Source organism: Phaethon aethereus (genome assembly GCF_964289735.1).
Source record: "Phaethon aethereus genome assembly, chromosome: 15".
NCBI lineage: Eukaryota > Metazoa > Chordata > Aves > Phaethontiformes > Phaethontidae > Phaethon > Phaethon aethereus.
In genome coordinates, this window is record NC_138591.1 from 1,649,432 (window position 1) to 1,666,651 (window position 17,220).

At 52.1% G+C, this 17,220-nt stretch overlaps 1 protein-coding gene across 1 annotated transcript in view; it reads left to right on the forward strand.

Moving 5' to 3' along the window:
- PKD1 (polycystin 1, transient receptor potential channel interacting) overlaps window positions 1–17,220 on the forward strand; it is a gene marked incomplete at both ends in the record, with an annotated part of 95,900 nt that overhangs the window by 25,925 nt on the left and 52,755 nt on the right. The gene's annotated exons all lie outside the window — the stretch shown is intronic.

Genomic DNA, 17,220 nt, shown 5'->3' on the forward strand with positions numbered 1-17,220 from the left:
AGGACGCTGCGCAGATAACACCCCTGTTCTGTCACCTGCCCCGTGGCCCTCAGGAGCAGTCCAGCTTGGCTGAAGACCAGTGCCTGAAGGGTTTAACCAGCAGACCTGTAGCTTCCCCGCCTCTGCAGGCTGTGGGGGAAGCGGCCAAGCCTCCCTCCAGCTCCTCTGGAGCTCATTTTGCTTGTGGAGCTGTGGCAAATGCCGCTTTTCAGAGTTGACGGTGAGAAACATCCCTTGTCCTTGTCTCTCCTGGGGTTTTCTTTAATGCAAGAAGAAATTCGGCACCTGGAAGAAATGTGGAGCTTGGACCTGGCTGAAATCTCTTGAAGGAGAGCTCACAGAGGGGAATGCTTGTGGTGGGGGGCAGCGGCAGCGTGGCAGGGCAGAGGGTGGGGGGCCGCGGTCTCGCCGGCTCTGTGCGAGGGAAGGGGAGCGGGGCACCGGGACGGGGCCGGAGCAGAGCTGCGCTCCGGGCTGGAGCTGGGCGAGCGTTACATAACGCACCGCTCCGCTCCAGAGACACGTTCAAATGATTAATTTGAGGCTCTGGCAGCCGCTTCCCTGTAATAATATTTTAAACATTACTTTTCCACTGGTCCTTGCCAGCAATCGTTATTTTGCACTGTGGAGGCTGTAAAATTTCACTTCAAGGATGGGTTTCACTCCCGTTACAAAATGTGTCTGGAATGTGCAGATGTTTCCTTCGGGGAATAGCGAGCCAATCCGCTCTAACACATCATCCCCACGGGGAGGACTCAACGTGCTAAGCAGCCCTATTCACAAAATCGCAAACAAACACACACACACGGAGCCCTGTGGAGCCGTACCCGGGCCGGGCATGCCGCGCAAAGCCCTGTGGATGTAAAAAGCCCAACGTCTCTGCTGGAGCTGCAGAAGGCTTCGGTCTGGGCTGCTGCTGGGCTGCAGGGACACAGGCGCTGGTCGCAGCGAGGTCCCACTCTGCAGCCCGCAGGACCTGTGCGTGGTGGTGTTGCAGTTGCCTTTTACACAGCGACACACGTTACTGTCCTCTGGAGATGGATGGGAAGCACTGAGAAAACTGTGGCTTTACTGGGTGCAAAATAACGTCCTGCAGGTAGCCAAGGGCAAAGAAGAGTTGGTGTAGATGCACCAGAGTTATAGCAAACGGGGAGAATGGGATTTAATTGAACAAAAAAGAGTTTGTGTGGAGAGCGAACACTGAAAGACACCTTTTATGGAACAGCCATTGGCAGACGGGAACCCCAGCAATGGGGACTTCAAATTAAGGCTGTAACCGTCCCTGAGGAATATCTTATGGGTCTGGTCCTGTTTTTATAGGAGGATCCAGGAGATCACTCATTTTTTTACTTATGTAATTTTCTCTTTCAGTATCATCTGTGCTGCATGGGATGGGAGAACAAAGCTCTTAGAGGCATCAGGTCCCTAAAGAGGACCCCTTAAAGCGGGTGTCTGTCGTGCACACAGGGATAAGTGCCTGTAGCAGGTCTGCTGTAAGTGCTCTGGAGTCCTCCCGCTCTATCCCACACTGGCTGCTCCCCTCAGCTCTGAGCCTTGTGCCTCCTGCACGGCTGTTCCCGTGTCTACAGGTCAGGATGGACAGTTTTTCGGGGACGGGTGCTGTCTTTCTGCAGCTCCAGATGGTGTATCTGGAGTGCATTAGTCTGTGTTGAGCTGTTGCTTGAGACCCTGCCTCTAGTGTTGTGAGAGAGTTTTGGGCCCATAGCATCTCTAGCGAGAACCTCATTTGGGATGCTAGATAGGTTTTGGTGATGGAGTCTGCCTTGATCCTGATGTGCACCTCTGTACTAATCAATATACAGGACTACCTTATACCCTGCATAAAAACCAAGTGGAGCCTGGAGGAGAAATGAAGGCAATTATGGAAAATAAATACACAAGAAACAGTACTGGGAAAGAGAAATGTTGTTAGTGATGAGTATGGACTGAGAGCTCAAGCCCATCGAACACTGATAAACAAAAGAATGCAAGGAAAAGTCTGTGGCTAGCAAAGTTGAGTAAAGTGTTTTTAGGAATATAATAAGTAGTATATTAGGAATTAAGGGAATTAAATTATACTGGTCTGTTAATAGATGGACATGGTCAAATTATCAATGAAAATACAGAAAAGGCAAGACCGTTCAGTAAATATTTCTGTTTGGAAAAAAGCCAGATGATGTATTTGTATCATATGAGGATGATGAAACACTTTCCACTCCAACAGTAACTGAAGAGGATGTTAAACAGCTGCTATTAATGTTAGACCTTCTTAAACTAGCAAATTCAGATACTTTGCATCCAAGAATTTTAAAAGATCTGGCTGAAGAGCCCTCTGGGCTATTAATGTTCACTTTTAGTGGCTTTTTGGGCAGTAGGGAAATTCCCAAGGACTGGATCAAAATGAACATGGTGCCAGTGTTAACAGAAGGTAAATGGGATGGTACAAACATTTGTTACGCCTGGTGTCCTGATTTTCTAGCCCAAGGAGAAACAATACAGTGCATAGCATGGTCATTAGGTAAAAGTTAAAGGGGAGAGTGTAATTAGTGGCAATCAACATGGAAAATTCACTTATGGAAAATAGATCTCATGAACCTCTGCCTTTTAAATAAGTTTACAGATGGAGTAGATGAAGATCATGACGTTGATGTAATACACATATGAGTTCTGTAAGGTATTTAACTCAATGTGACATATTTGTCAGAAATTGGAATGAAAAAAATCAGCACTACATATATTAAAGGGATTAGATACCGCCTTCAAAATGTAAGAATAAGCTGGAGTCATCATGAAGAGCTGTGTGGTAGTGGAGTCTCAAAGACAGATTGATTGCTGACTGCCTCCATAGTGTATTTGTCAACAGGCTGGAGGAGAACAAAAAACATTAGTGATACTATACTGAGAGTGCCAAAGCACAGGGGAGGAAACGGAGCTGTGCTTCGGCTGGAGACTTGGTCACAAAAAAGAGCAATGATGCTGCCGAGTGTAAGATCGTACGTCTGGGACGAAGGAAGGCAGGCCTGGTGTGTAGGGTGGGAAGGCATCTTCCTTCTCCGGGAAGGCCAGGACTCGGGCAGGGGAGGTGTGGGAGTCGAGTGTGCGGTGAGGGATATGGCCAGCAAAATGATTAGTGCAACTTGAGGTTGTGTAAGCAGGGAAGTATGGAGCAGAGGGGTTGTGTTTCCTGGTGTCCTCGCTTCATGGAGATAGTGATGCCCTAAAGAATTCAGCCAAAAGCAAAATCTGAAGGACTATCTCCTGAGAGGCAGCTGATGGTTGCCACACCAGCGAGAAGGTGGTAGGTGACTGCAGCCTAGGGAATATTTTTTGTTAAAACCAGAAAACATAATGGAAGGACAACCTAAGTTTAGCGGGCAGGCGGAGTGAATCCTGCACCTGGGAACTCAAGCTAGGCAAATTCAGACCAGGAATAGGCCTAACTGACTAACTCTGCGACAGCTTGCCAAAGCCGGTGGTGGCCATCCCATCCCTGGGAGTCTCGATGTGAAGGTGACAACGTTCTCTGGAAGGACGGGGAACTGCTTCCTTAGGCTTGATGCAGGAATTGATTGCAAGGAGTCCTATGGCTTGCAGTACTTGAGTCATTGGGGTAAATGATCGCGTTCGATATCTGTGAGTCATTCCCGTTGCTCTTTGTTAGTGCAAGAAGCAGGCTGCCAAAAGAGAAGGGTTAGTAGCTTTGTGTCCTGTTCCCCCCTTCCCCAAAACTGTCTCATGTATTGAGTAGGTCCCAGGGCTTCAGAACATCTGGAGAGCCTGTCCTTCGCTGAGAAGACCAGGGAAAGCAGACATAACATCAGGATTACAAGGAAAACACAAACCGGATTGTGCTGCAGCCGTGGTTTGGCCAGGTCTTGGGTCCTGAACGTGCTGCACTTTTCTTTTTGCTCCAGGCTCCCCTGGTTTGTGGATTTTCTGTCGCAGGCAGTGGGCTGTGAACTCTGTGGTTGTGCTCAGCATCATTGTTTTCACAGAGCAGCACCATTTACTTTGTGCTATTTTTAAACGTATCAAGTGCTAATGTGACTGCCTCAAATCCCAGAGTTCTCTCTCTGGAGAAGAAGAAAATAAGTAAAGGGCTCAGCATCTCCCCAGCACCGGTTGTGCTGCAAAAACTTGCTGAAGGTTGTTCTGTCGCCAGCAACGCGCTGCCGGGCCTGGACCTGGTTGAGTCTTCCTGGTCTTGACTTGTCCTTTTCCCCATCTCAGCTGTTTGTGGTTCGCGTCCCGTGCTTTGAGCTGAAGGGTGTTGGTGAGAGCCTGGAACACGGAATCTCTTAAATAGAAAGAAGTGGTGTTGGTAAAACGTATTGGAGATGGAAATCGTTTGACAGACAGGGCTAAAACACACACAAAAATGTTTTCCTTAAGCAACCACCCAGGAACTTGGAAAACTTGCTCGGCTGTTAGAGATTGCTCTTAGCTAAAGGTCAAACAAATTTATACTGTCAGCTACAAAAGGGAAAGCGTTTGAGGAGGTGTTACCGCCCGTGGGAAGAGGCTGTTGAGATCTGGCTACGGGGCCAGCGCTACCAGCGGTGGGTGGACAGTCAGGTCCTTTGCAGCTCCGAGGCGGGTGCCGGCGGGTCTGTGCGGAGCTGGGCTGCTGGCACCCCCAGTCGTCCATGCTCCCCGTGCCCGGCGGGAGGTGTGGGCTGGGGGATTTTGGAGCAGGACCTGGCGGGCTGGAGCTCAAACTTTGCAAACGCCTGAGGAGGAAATGGCCGCAAAATCTTTCCGTTAGGTCCACTTGCCTTTGTGCTGCTCTGACAGTGAATGGCCCGAAGTGGGGAGCGCGCTGTGCTCACCCCAGGCTGCTCCCACACCCGCAGGGGTTAAGGGACATGGTGACACTGTCCCTCAGCCGCCTCGGGGCATTTGGCCGTGGCACGTTTCCCATCTGGTCTCAGGCTGTTTTGCATCCAGGGTGCCCCCTTCGTGTCCGCTTTACCTGCCGCACCTGGGTGGCTTTGGCTGGTGGGTGATGTTACTCCTAAGCCCTCAGTCCTTCATGAAGGCTGTGTTTGGCTGCCTCGGGGCTTTGTTTTCCTCCTGTTTGTGTGCTGCCGGTGCTGTGTGGCGCCTGACAACGTACTGACTGTTCTCCCAGTGAGAGAAACGAGACAAGTATTTCCCAACTGTTGGAAAAAATTACTTTTGATCCGATGCTGCTTTATGAGTCTCACTCTCAGCTGGCTCGCAGTCTGAATTCAACTAAGAAGTGGCATTAAGTTTTTTACAAATCTCATCAGGGCGTTTCAGATGATCAGAAGGTCCCTGGTTCACAGTTCTCCTGCTGTATTGATGCCCAAGCTGTTGCACTGTTCCTTTTGGGATAGAAAACATGGATGCCCCAGAAGGTTTCCAAGGAAGAGGCTACGCAAATATTTTTTCATACTGTGTCAGTATTTGCAAACTGGACGTGTGCTCTGGAGATGACTTCCCTGGAGTTCTCTGCGTCTCTTGGCTCTGGCTCCTGTGTCAGCTCAGCGACATATCGCTGCTATCAGTTCAACAGCATCCAGTGCCTCCTGCATTCTGTGAACCCTGCCTGTGGCTCTCTTTGTTGTGTATAGCAGAACTTATGGTCCTGGGGAAAAATAGCATTGTGTTTCTGTTATTTCTCACAGAGAAATAATAGCCGTAGAGGATAGCTATCCAAGCAAAGGCCTCACATTAAAATAAATACAAATAGGATAATAAAAAAACAGGACCCGAGGATTATGTTCTCCATCCCCTGTCCTGCTGGTGAATTAATATCAACAATACCTAAACATTTATTGAAAACTCTTCACTTTCTGTGAGGAAGATTAAGCACTCAGTAGCTCAGCTGTGTAATTCCTAAATTACAGCTTACAGAGGGCTCACTTTTCATGGCAAAATAAAATATCACTGGGCTCCACGCATGCTGACTTGGAAACGCTCTGGGTTTTCAAGAGACTAGAGCTGGGTGTTTAAAAGAGCTCTGTGTTGGCATGCAATGCCACAGGTCCTGGGGGCTCCCTGGACAGATGCTTTTTCGGGGAAGAAGTTTGTATCTCTGTGGAAAGTGGTTGGATTTGGGCTGCAGGCATCTAACATGGTCTCCTTTCTTGAGCTCTGCCATGTGTGCTGGGAAGATACTTGGTTTTATTGCATCTTTGGTTTCCTTGCAAACTTTCCATGAAACAAATGTATATTTGCAGGGCTGACATTTAGCTGGATGAAACTGCAGACAGCTTGTTTACGTGCAGCACTAATTATGGACATGAACTTTATTTAAATATTTGGGTTGCTGCTTTCCCAAGCTGAAGGTCTTCCCTGTTCTCATCTTTTAGTGTGCTGTTGCGGAGACAGAGCAGGACTGGGTGATGATGCCTGATGTTTCGAGCCTTATTTTATGCCACATTAAGTCACCTCTTGGCAGTGGAGAGGAGGACCATGTCCAGGGCCAGCCCCAGTCACTGCCGGCTCCTGGTCACTTGGGCAGCACAGAAGGTGGGACCTGGTGTGAAAAGCCTCTCTCATAATGGTGGCCATCCCTGTAGCCAGCTCCTCGTCCCACCGGAGCGCCCTGCAGAAGCTCTTGCTGACCTCCGCAAGCACAGGAGGCCCCTGGTGACTCCCCAGTGCCCCCCTCGCCTTTGGCTCCATTGTTTCAGTGTTGGGAATGAGGAGATGAAGTCAGTGGCAGTCTAAGAATAACTTGTAAAACGAGCCATGCTGCGGGTCCCTGTGCAGACAGCAGTGCTCCGGTTCCTGGGAGCCTCTCGTGTGAAAAAGCCCCCACCCAGCCCTCCTGGCCGGGGAGGAGAGGGATGGAGCGCATGATGCCATTGCCTACGAGCTGGCCCTGCCAGAACATGACGTCGCTCCATGAGGTAACACGTCCCCTTTGTTCGAGTGGCTTCATCCCTGGTCCGACTTCATAACCATATTTGGGAAAGTCTGCGGGAAGCTGCTGGCTGCAGGGATCCGAGGAGCTGCTCTTTGAGCCTCAGCTGCACTGCAGACAGCTCCCACCTGGAGGGTCGGGATGCCCTGGCCGCGGTGGGGATGCCCTGGCCGTGGTGGCGATGCCCTGGCCGTGGTGGCGATGCTCTGGCCGTGGTGGCAATGCTCTGGCTGTAGTGGGGATGCTTTGGCTGTGGTGGGGATGCCCTGGCCACGGTGGGGATGCCCTGGCCATGGTGGGGATGTCCTGACTGCGGTGGGGATGCCCTGGCCACGGTGGGGATGCCCTGGCTGTGGTGGGGATGCCCTGGCCGCTGTGGGGATGGCACATCCCACAGGCATGTGCAGCCTCACCTCCTCTGTCTGCTCCAGGGATGGGGCACGGGCACAGGAGCAGAGGGAGTGTGGGCGAGCAGCGGCTGGGTAGGGACACCTGGGGTATCCCGAGCTCTTAGCTCAGTCTCATGTAGGGCTCGGGGATCAGTCTTTCCCACGCTGCTTGAAGTACAGGCTTCAACCCTGAGCTGGCCCACGCTGCCGAGAGCTAAGGGAGTGTTTTACACTGCCCTGTGGGCAGCTACCTGCCTCTCAGTGGGATCGTGAAGAACCTGTGGCCCCAAGCCAGCAAGACGAGTAGGATTTAGTCCCACAAATCTGCGGGTCACGTTGTGCTGGTGCTCTGGGAGGGGCTTGCAGCAGGACGAGGCAGGACAGTGAGACGGGGAAGGAGCATTGCTTCACTCCCATTGCCCAGAGGGGAGCCCGCAGTGATGGGGTGACCTGCTCGTGTCCCGCAGCGAGTCTGCAGTGGAGCTGGGAGTTACAGCTGGGTCTGCTTCGTGTCAAACCCAACCGTCTGCTGGCACAGCTGCTTTGCAAGGGCATATGCGAGAGTGCTTTGCAGTTCTCCCAGGAGAGCACAAAGTGTACAGAACATTGCAGAAATGCTTGTATCCTTGCCTTACATTTTCTTATCAACAATTACAATTTTGCTGTGGGAAGAAAAACATTTCGTTTTTAGATGAATATTTGTGAAAAAGTCTTTTGGGGCAAATTCCTTAGAGAGAGCTAAGACTTGGACCAGCATTTGAAACTCATAAATTCAAAATTAACAAATAAATTGTCGTCATGCTGGGACAGCCTCGGGAAGACAAGGGTGCTCGCTGCCGTCTGCCAGCCCCAGCGTGCAGCTCTCTGCGCAGGACTCGTTCTCGGCAGCTGCCGGTGTCTCCCTGAGCCTCTCCCTGCCCAGCCCTCCATCTTGTGCATTTACTCCCTAAGAGCATTGCTGTTCTTGGGAAGCTGATCTCTGCGGTGGAGTCCCTGGGCACACGGATGAAATGCAGCCGCCTCTGGGGTGGGGTGCATCAGCTCACAGTGACCCACTGCTGAATGGCTTTGGAAGAAAGGGGTGAAACCCACTGGCGAAAGGCCCCTCCTCGTGTTCAGCTGCAGCTCTCGGAGGTGATGTGCGGTGGAGCTGGAATCCCTTTGCCTTGGAAAATCCCTGTTTCAAGCGTGTGACTGAAACCAGTACCTGGTGTTGAAGTGCTCCACATGCTGTTGCCCTCCTGTCTGTGCTGAAAGGCTGCGAGCTCATCGTGCAGGAGAGGCGTTGAGACAGCTTTCTTCCCAGCCTGCCAGCTGGGGTGTCCCTGCACCTAGTGCATGATGACAGCGTTGCTTCCTGTGCCCAGCACACAGAAAAACCTGTGTTTTTTCAGGTTTCTGTAGCCACTGTGGTTAAGAATCTCTATTCCATCCTCTGCACATAAGCGCTGTTACTTCTTCTGTGCTTCTTAGGAGAGGTGCAAGCCAAAAGACAAAGAAAAAAAGGAATCAGATCAGCAAAAATCTATAATTTTTCCTGGCTCAGGCATGCAAAAACACATAGGGTTTTTCCTCCTCTTTTCTGGAAAGTGTTTTGATTGCATAGAAATCAATGATTGTGGAGACCAAGTCGAGTGCTTGTGGGTAAGGATGAGGGGGAAGGCCAATGAGGCAGACATCCTGCTGGGAGTCTGTTACAGACCACCCAACCAGGACGAAGAGACAGATGAGACATTCTATAAGCGACTGGCGGAGGTCTTGCATTCGCTGGCCCTTGTTCTTCTGGGGGACTTCAACCTACCGGACATCTGCTGGAAGTATAACACGGCAGAGAGGAAACAATCTGGGAGGTTCCTGGAGCGTGTGGAGGATAACTTCCTGACGCAGCTGGTGAGTGAGCCCACCAGGGGAGGTGCCTTACTGGACCTGCTGTTTACAAACAGAGAAGGACTGGTGAGAGATGTGGTGGTCGGAGGCTGTCTTGGGCTTAACAACCATGACATGATAGAATTCTCAATAGTGAGCGAAGTAAGGAGAGTGGTCAGCAAAACTGCTGCCATGCACTTCCGGAGGGCAGACTTTGGCCTGTTCAGGTCACTGGTTGAGAGAGTCCCTTGGGAGACAGTCCTGAAGGACAAAGGGGTCCAGGAAGGCTGGACAGTCTTCAAGAAGGAAATCTTAAAGGCGCAGGAGCAGGTGGTCCCCATGTGCTGTAAGAAGAGCTGGCAGGGAAGGCGACCGGCCTGGCTGAACAGGGAGATTTTGCTGGGACTCAGGGAAAAGAGGAGAGTTTATCACCTCTGGAAGAAGGGGCAGACAACTCACGATGAGTACAAGGATCTCGTTAGGTCAAGCAGGGACAAAATTAGAAAGGCAAAAGCCCAGCTAGAGCTCAGTCTGGCCACAATTGTAAAGGATAATAAAAAATGCTTCTACAACTATATTAACAGCAAAAAGAGAGGCAAGGAGAATCTCCATCCCTTACTGGATATGGCGGGGAACATTGTCTCCAAGGACAAGGACAAGGTTGAGGTACTTAATGCCTTCTTTGCCTCAGTCTTTAATAGCCAGTCCAGGTATCTGCAGGGTATTCAGCCCCCTGAGCTGGAAGATGGGGATGGAGAGCACAGTAACCTGCCCATAATCCAGAAGGAAGCAGTTAAGGACCTGTTAAACCACCTGGACACCCACAAGTCTATGGGGCCTGATGGGATCCACCCGAGAGTACTGAGAGAGCTGGCGGAGGAGCTTGCCAAGCCACTCTCCATCATTTATCAGCAGTCCTGGTTAACAGGGGAGGTCCCAGACAACTGGAGGCTTGCCAATGTGACACCCGTCTACAAGAAAGGCCAGAAGGAGGATCCCAGGAACTACAGGCCTGTCAGCCAGACCTCTGTACCGGGGAAGATCATGGAGCGGTTCGTCTTGAGAGTGCTCAGACAGGTTCACTCTTCGCTGGGTGAGGAACTGGCTGGACGACCGAGCCCAGAGGGTCGTGGTGAATGGCGTTAAATCCGGCTGGCGGCCGGTCACAAGCGGTGTTCCCCAGGGCTCGGTTCTGGGGCCGGTCTGGTTCAATATCTTTATTGATTATCTGGATGAGGGGATCGAATGCTCCCTCAGTAAGTTTGCAGAGGACACCAAGCTGGGTGGGAGTGTTGATCTGCTGGAGGGCAGGTGGGCTCTGCAGAGGGATCTGGACAGGCTGGATCGATGGGCAGAGGTCAACTGTACGAGGTTTAACAAGGCCAAGTGCCGGGTCCTGCACTTGGGCCACAACAACCCCAGGCAACGCTACAAGCTTGGGGAGGAGTGGCTGGAGAGCTGCCCGGCAGAAAGGGACCTGGGGGTGCTGGTTGGCAGCCATGAACATGAGCCGGAAGTGTGCACAGGTGGCCAGGAAGGCCAACAGCGTCCTGGGCTGTATCAGCACTAGTGTGGCCAGCAGGAGCAGGGCAGGGATCGTACTGGGCACTGGTGAGGCCGCACCTCAAATCCTGTGTTCAGTTTTGGGCCCTTCACTCCAAGAAGGACGTTGAGGTGCTGGAGCGTGTCCGGAGAAGGGCAACGGAGCTGGGGAGGGGTCTGGAGGACAAGTCTGATGAGGAGCAGCTGAGGGAACTGGGGGTGTTCAGTCTGGAGAAGAGGAGGCTGAGGGGAGCCCTCATTGCTCTCTACAGCTACCTGAAAGGGGTTGTGGTGAGGTGGGGGTTGGTCTCTTCTCCCAAGTAACCAGCGACAGGACGAGAGGAAATGGCCTCAAGTTGCGCCAGGGGAGGTTTAGATTAGGATATTAGGAAAAATTTCTTCACCGAGAGGGTGGTCAGGCATTGGAACAGGCTGCCCAGGGAGGTGGTGGAGTCACCATCTCTGGAAGTGTTCAAAAAACGTGTGGATGTGGCACTTCAGGACATGGTTTAGGGAACATGGTGGCTCTGGATTAATGGTTGGACTTGATGATCTTGAAGGTCCTTTCCAACCTTAGTGATTCTGCGATTCTATTATGTGTGTCAGGCAGTATCAGAACGGCATTGCTGCATGGGGCACCATGCTGCCTTTTATTCCTCGAAACTAGAAAAGCATTTGCCATGGTAACTCATAAGACAGTGTTTCAGCTATGCAAGTGACCTCTTGGGCAGTTTGCTGCTCTGTCAGCTGGTGGAGGGCTCTGGAAGCAGTGGGCTTCCCTGAGTCTCGCAAGCCATCTCACACGTCCCTCTGGTTGCAAGGTGTGGGATGCCCTGGCCGCCGTGGGGATGCCCTGGCTGCGGTGGGGATGCCTTGGCCACCATGGGGATGCCCTGGCCGCCGTGGGGATGCCCTGGCCACCATGGGGATGCCCTGGCTGCGGTGGAGATGCCTGGCTTTTGGTGGGGGTGAGAAATGGGAGCATGGCTGGGCTTTGCTCGGGGCTTTGCTCGGGACATTGCGGGGCAGCTGCCGCTGCCTGCGGCCTTTTCTGTGCCTCGGTTTGCTGCTCACTTCGGTCGTTGCTGCTCCTCCCTGGTTGCTGCAAGGCTTTAGCTACGAGGACTGCCAGGGACTGAGCACCCGTGTATTCTTCAGTGGCTGTTTGGGCGAAGCGTGTGGAGTTTGTTGAGATCAGAAAGGGGGAACTGTTTCCACTGGAAGATGTGCTTGGGAAAGAGGACTCAGGCAATCTGGGAAAGGCTTTGGAGTCAGGAGTGGGGCAGAGAAGATAAGTAAGAACAATTATTCAGTGTTCACAGTGCAGAAAATTAGGTAGTATCCAATGAAGTGATGCTTCTTGCAGGTTTCAACAAACGAAAGTACTTTTTTTTGTAAAGCATGTTGTTGTAGGAGCTTGTTGCTGTAGGCTCTGTGGAGCCCAGGCTGGCTCAGGAAGGGGAGGGCAGCATTGTGGAAGATTGGTCTGTCGGTGGCTGTTAAATACGACAGTCCGATGCCGTCTCTGGCTCTGAAGGTCCTCTGTTGCTGGCTGCCAAGAGCTGGGAAGAGTTTTGGGGAAGGATCACTCTCTGGGAGCTTTGCTCGTGCGTCTCCCTGAACACCTGGTACTGGCCACAGTAGGGGATGGGATGTGGGGCAGGATGGACCCTTGTTCCCAGGGACAGAGCTGTTTCCGTGTCCCTGCACCCACTCCTGCTGTTAAAACACAGTCTCTGGGCCAAAATGGGGCCCACCCCAGTCCCACAGCTCTTCCTTTGGTCACAGAAACATGAGGCAAACTCCATTTCAGGGGGGTCTGTCCTGGATCAGAGGAGACTGGCTGGTTGGGGGAGGCTTGTGGGAAAGCCCAGCCTGGCTGATCCATGGGGAGAAGGTGATTTTCCCCAAAGGACAGGGTCTCTCTACTGCAGATGCTCCCTTTACTCACCCTGTGTGTCTTGTCTGGCCAGCCCAGCTCAGGAAGATGGGCTAGGAGATAGAAAAGCTTTTCCTTTCACTGCAAGCTGTACCCAGGACGCCGTCCTTCCCTAGCACCTCTGGAGCTTCACTGACCCACAAAAATCTTAGCTTTTACTGTGGCTTACAGACCTGGAGCTTCTTTTCTGCTGAACCGCTGCGGCTCTCCCAGCCTGCACGCAGGCTCCTCTCTGCACAGACGCTTCTCTCTGTCTGTGGATGCTTTTCCCATTACTGTTTTGGCTGGGCTCCACACACCAGAAGGGCTGGGGAAGGCACAAGCCAGCACTGCCCCCCCTTCCCTCCCCTTCCCTTCCCTCTCTTTTTTGTGAAATGAAGGCAGAGCGGGCCCACAAATGACATAATGAGAGCATGACATCAGGCTTGGCAGGCGGAGGCGTGCTATACTCTGCTCAACATTATATGTTCTGTGGAAATAAGAAAAAAACAGCAGTGCACCAAAAAAAGCTTGTCCACCACAGCGCTGCAGAAATAAACCCCCTGGCTGCCCCGGGCTCACAGCTGCGGGGCCGTGGCGCCCGACGGAGCATCACAAAGGGACAAAGCGGGCGGCACCAAGCCCTGCTGCTCGCTGCCGTCGGAGGAGGAGGGCAGCAGCTGAGTGAGGGCATGCCGGTGCTTGATGCTTTTTACCCCCAGAAGTTATCCCACCCCGCCTGCAGGAGATCTCGCTGGTGGTGTTTGCGAGTGATCCATCCTCACTCGTCGCATGCGACGGGCTGCTGTTAGCCCTGCAGTACGCACAGCTCTGGAGAGGTTCGCTGGCTCACCCAGCATCACACAGGGAGTTGGTAGCAGAGCTGGGATGGAGCTGAAGGCTCCCAAGGCTCAGGTTAACACCCTCATTACCAAATGTTCCCTTATCCGAAGCTTCACCTTCCCCTCACGACCAACTGCGCTTCTTGAAGAAGTTTTTTTAAAACTTCCTTTGCCAGGCGTGTAGGTTAAAAGTGTGAGTGTTTGCTGGGGCACTTAGGGAGCTGCAAGGGGAGCTCTCTGTAAGGCATCTTTCACATGCTTCTTATTCTATACCGTAGTTGTTGGTGAGTTTTGATGCCCCTTGTCCCGCAGAGATCTGCAGAGAAGTGGGCCAGCCCTCCCAGCCTCCTCTGGCATTATACAGCTCCATTTTACAGGTGTGGAAACTGAGACAGGGTTGAGAAGTTGTGACTTGCCCATCACTGCCCTCTTTCAGGAAGCACAGCATGTTCTCAGTATCCCCCGTGGCACAAGTAAACTAAATTTTTCTTTCTTCTCATGGAGAGGGCGGCAGTCTGCGTGCGCAGTGCATTTCAATGGAGAGCCTTGTTTTCTGCTGGCACCAGCTCTGCTTTGAACCTGCTCTGAATTTCCTCCAGCCTGGCAGTGAGCTGGGAAAATACAGTCGTGGCAGTTTGTGGCACCAAGAGGCTGAGCTCTGTCCCACAGCCTTTGCGTTGGGTTTTATTGCTCAGTATTTCCTGATTCCTTTTTTTTTTTTCCTGCAACCTAGCTTGGTTCCCAGCCATCTTTCCCATGCCAGGAAGGCATAATATGATTTTCCATACAAGTTGGAGAGGGACCAGTGGGAGAAGGCAAGCCGGCGGCTGGGAGCCCAGCTCACCGACTCGAGGCTGGAGGTGTCAGGCACTGGCATCCGCCACCATTCCTTGCTTCTCCAAGCTGTCCTGTCAACAGGAACTCTGCTTCCCTTGCAGGCTCTGCACCATGGAGATCTGGGGAGGTTGAAAGCTGTGAGGTTTTATTCCAGTTCCTCATCAGATCATGAAGGCAAGGGTAGAAAATAGCAAGGGAATTGTGCTCTGGTTTGTACGTACTGGTGGGTTGCCATCTAGTGCCTACTCTGGATGGAGGACAGCAGTGTCTGCGGGTGCTGGACGGGAGCTCAGGCTGTGGAAGACAGAGGGTGGAAGCCAAGGTCTGGGGATCCCTTGGAAAGTGTGTGAGTTGTAGTGAAGTGACAAAGTGTCAGGGTATAGACAGGTTGTAGATAGGTTAATTACAACCTCCAAGGGTTCACAGCATCTCACAGCCTCTGAAGCAGCCTCGCCTGGGAAATGAGCCCCAGCTTTCTCTGTTGAAGCCCGCTGGTGGAGCTTCTCTGCTTGCTGGTCTGTGGGTCAGTGTTGGCTGTGGATGGCAGTAGTGGGTGCAGGATGGATGGGTGAACTCAGATGATAATATCTGGCAGCATCAGCTTGGTGATGGTGTATGCAGAATGACAGCCAAGTTGTACTATCAGGAGAAGAGGAAAAAGGCGCAGGAGCCCTCTCCAGCCCTTCCACCGTGACGCCACGAAGGCTCCCGGGGGCACGACAGTGCTGATAGCTCAGAGACGTGCCTGCGAGTGGCCTGACACCCTCGCAAGCTGTCCTGGCCATACGAAGCAGCAAAGTCTCTTGACCGAATCAGAGGGTTGAGGCAAAAGTGAGCCACTTACTAGTTTACGGGGGAGAGCTGCCTCCTGGCCCTTCTTGAGCATAACCCGCTGGCCGCAGCCTCAGCACCAGGCGTCCCGCACCCCTTGAGTCCCCGCTGGATCTCCCTTCCTCACCGGGAGCGCGTTCCCCCGTGCCTGCCGCTCAGCAGGCACTGACATCTAGTGTCGGCCCGACACACTGTGTAACAGCAGCGCCGAGTGGGGAGTTGCTGCCCGTGTTTGCGTTTTACCTGTTTGCTGAGGCTGGCGGGAGCAGCTCTGCCACTGCGCATCTGCCTGGAGCAGGCACCAGGGCACGGTCATGCCCGGTCCTGCTCGTGGGTGGGGATGGAGCTGAGTGACCGCTGGGAGTGGAGGAGTTGGGGTCTTAGCCTTCACCTACCTGAAGTGCAAAGGCTTTCTCTGAGATGAAATGGAAATAATGACCAGGGACCTTTGTGAAGGGCTGGGGCAGGCTCAGGAGCACCCGCTCCGTGCCTGGCGCTGTGGCAGGGGGATGGAGGAGAGCAGAGCTGCCCTGCTGGAGTTCTTCCCTCCCACCTGGGACGCAGCCAGATGGGAGAGGTGGAGAGGACGCTGCCGAGAGCTGCAGAGAAGGCGGCCGGGCTTGGGGCCGGGTGTCCCAGTAGCCTGCATGGCTCAGGTGCCCGCTTGCGCCTGGCAGCGTCCCCGGCCCTGCGCGCTCTCTGCTCTGTGCAGCCAAGCAGCGCTTTGGAAGAGGCTCTTTGAAGCAAATCGGGCAAAGCCCTGATTTTGTAGCAGCAGAATGGTTTGGTTTGGAGGTCTTTCTTGTCTGGGCAAGGAGCAAGGAGGCATCAGAGCTAAAACACCATGTCCTTCTGTCTTGGGCTTGAGGTGCTGCCTGAAAAACTAAATGGGTTATTTCCAGGTATTTCAAAGAGGAAAATAAATGGTTTTACTGGTCTCCCTGTAAGGTAACTCGGTGGTGGTCAAGTAACGGAAGGAGGTGCAGAGGCGGAGGAGGAGTACAATTTACAGAAAATGCTCGTGGAGAAGTGGAGCAGGATCCTCCCTGAGGAAGGGTCTGACCTGCCTGGCAGAAACTGGGATTCCAGTCCAAGCTGCTCTTGTGTGTTTGTCTTGCATGTGGGAGCTGGAAATGGGTTTGGAGGTGACGTTCGTGTCTCCTGTGCAGAATGTGACTCCCACGTGGTCCGTGTCGCTTCAGCAAAGGATGCTCTGTATTCTTTAACTATTGTCCCAGCTACCCCGAGACAAAAGAACACTGACTTGATCGGATATTTTTGCTAGTATTCTTTTTTTACGTATCTTTGTTGAGTTTTTACTTTGCGTATTTCTTGGACTTCTTTATTGGTGTTGCTGGTGAACTCTTCTGAATCCACTCTCAGCTTGGCGAAGAACTCCTGGACAGTAAAATTAGGGAAAATAAACTCAAAGGTTTTAAAGAGACATCCATCCCTCTTACTTATCCCCAGAGTTTCCTGGAATTGTATGTAATTTTCCTGCCAGTTTGGCAGAATTCTTTACATTTGGATGAATTAAGTTTAAATGTCAGATCAAACCAAAAATTAATTGATTAGGGGATAAAAATAAGAGGTGAGACAGCAAAGAGAAATTACAGGAGATGTAGGAAAAAGGTGAGAAAGGAGGTGGGCAGGAAAAAGTCTCTGTTGACATGGCACGGCTGCGGCTGCACTGAATCCATCCCCATCCGCGTCCCTGGAGCTCTGCCAGAAATCCTTGAAGGATAATAACCGTTGCATGGGCTCGGAATAAGTATTTTGATTCTGCTAAAAGGTTTTGGCCAAAGGAGATTCATCTGAAACCGAAGAGTGAAGTTTATTGGGAACAAGGGGAGACTGATCAGCAAAACTTCTTAGCTGAGTGACATTTTAAAATTGAAAAAGAGGATGTGGGGTGAAAAGAGAGACCTGGACTGGAGGACAGAAGCGATTTTGCTTTGCATGAGTTGAAGGCTATTGGTGTTACAGGGAGCGATTAGAGATTTTTTAAAAGTGTTCCTTTTACAAGGACGATCTAACCTGATTTTAAACAGAAAATATTCTTTGTTACTTCTTGTCCTGGTTTCGGCTGGCTGGGGCTAA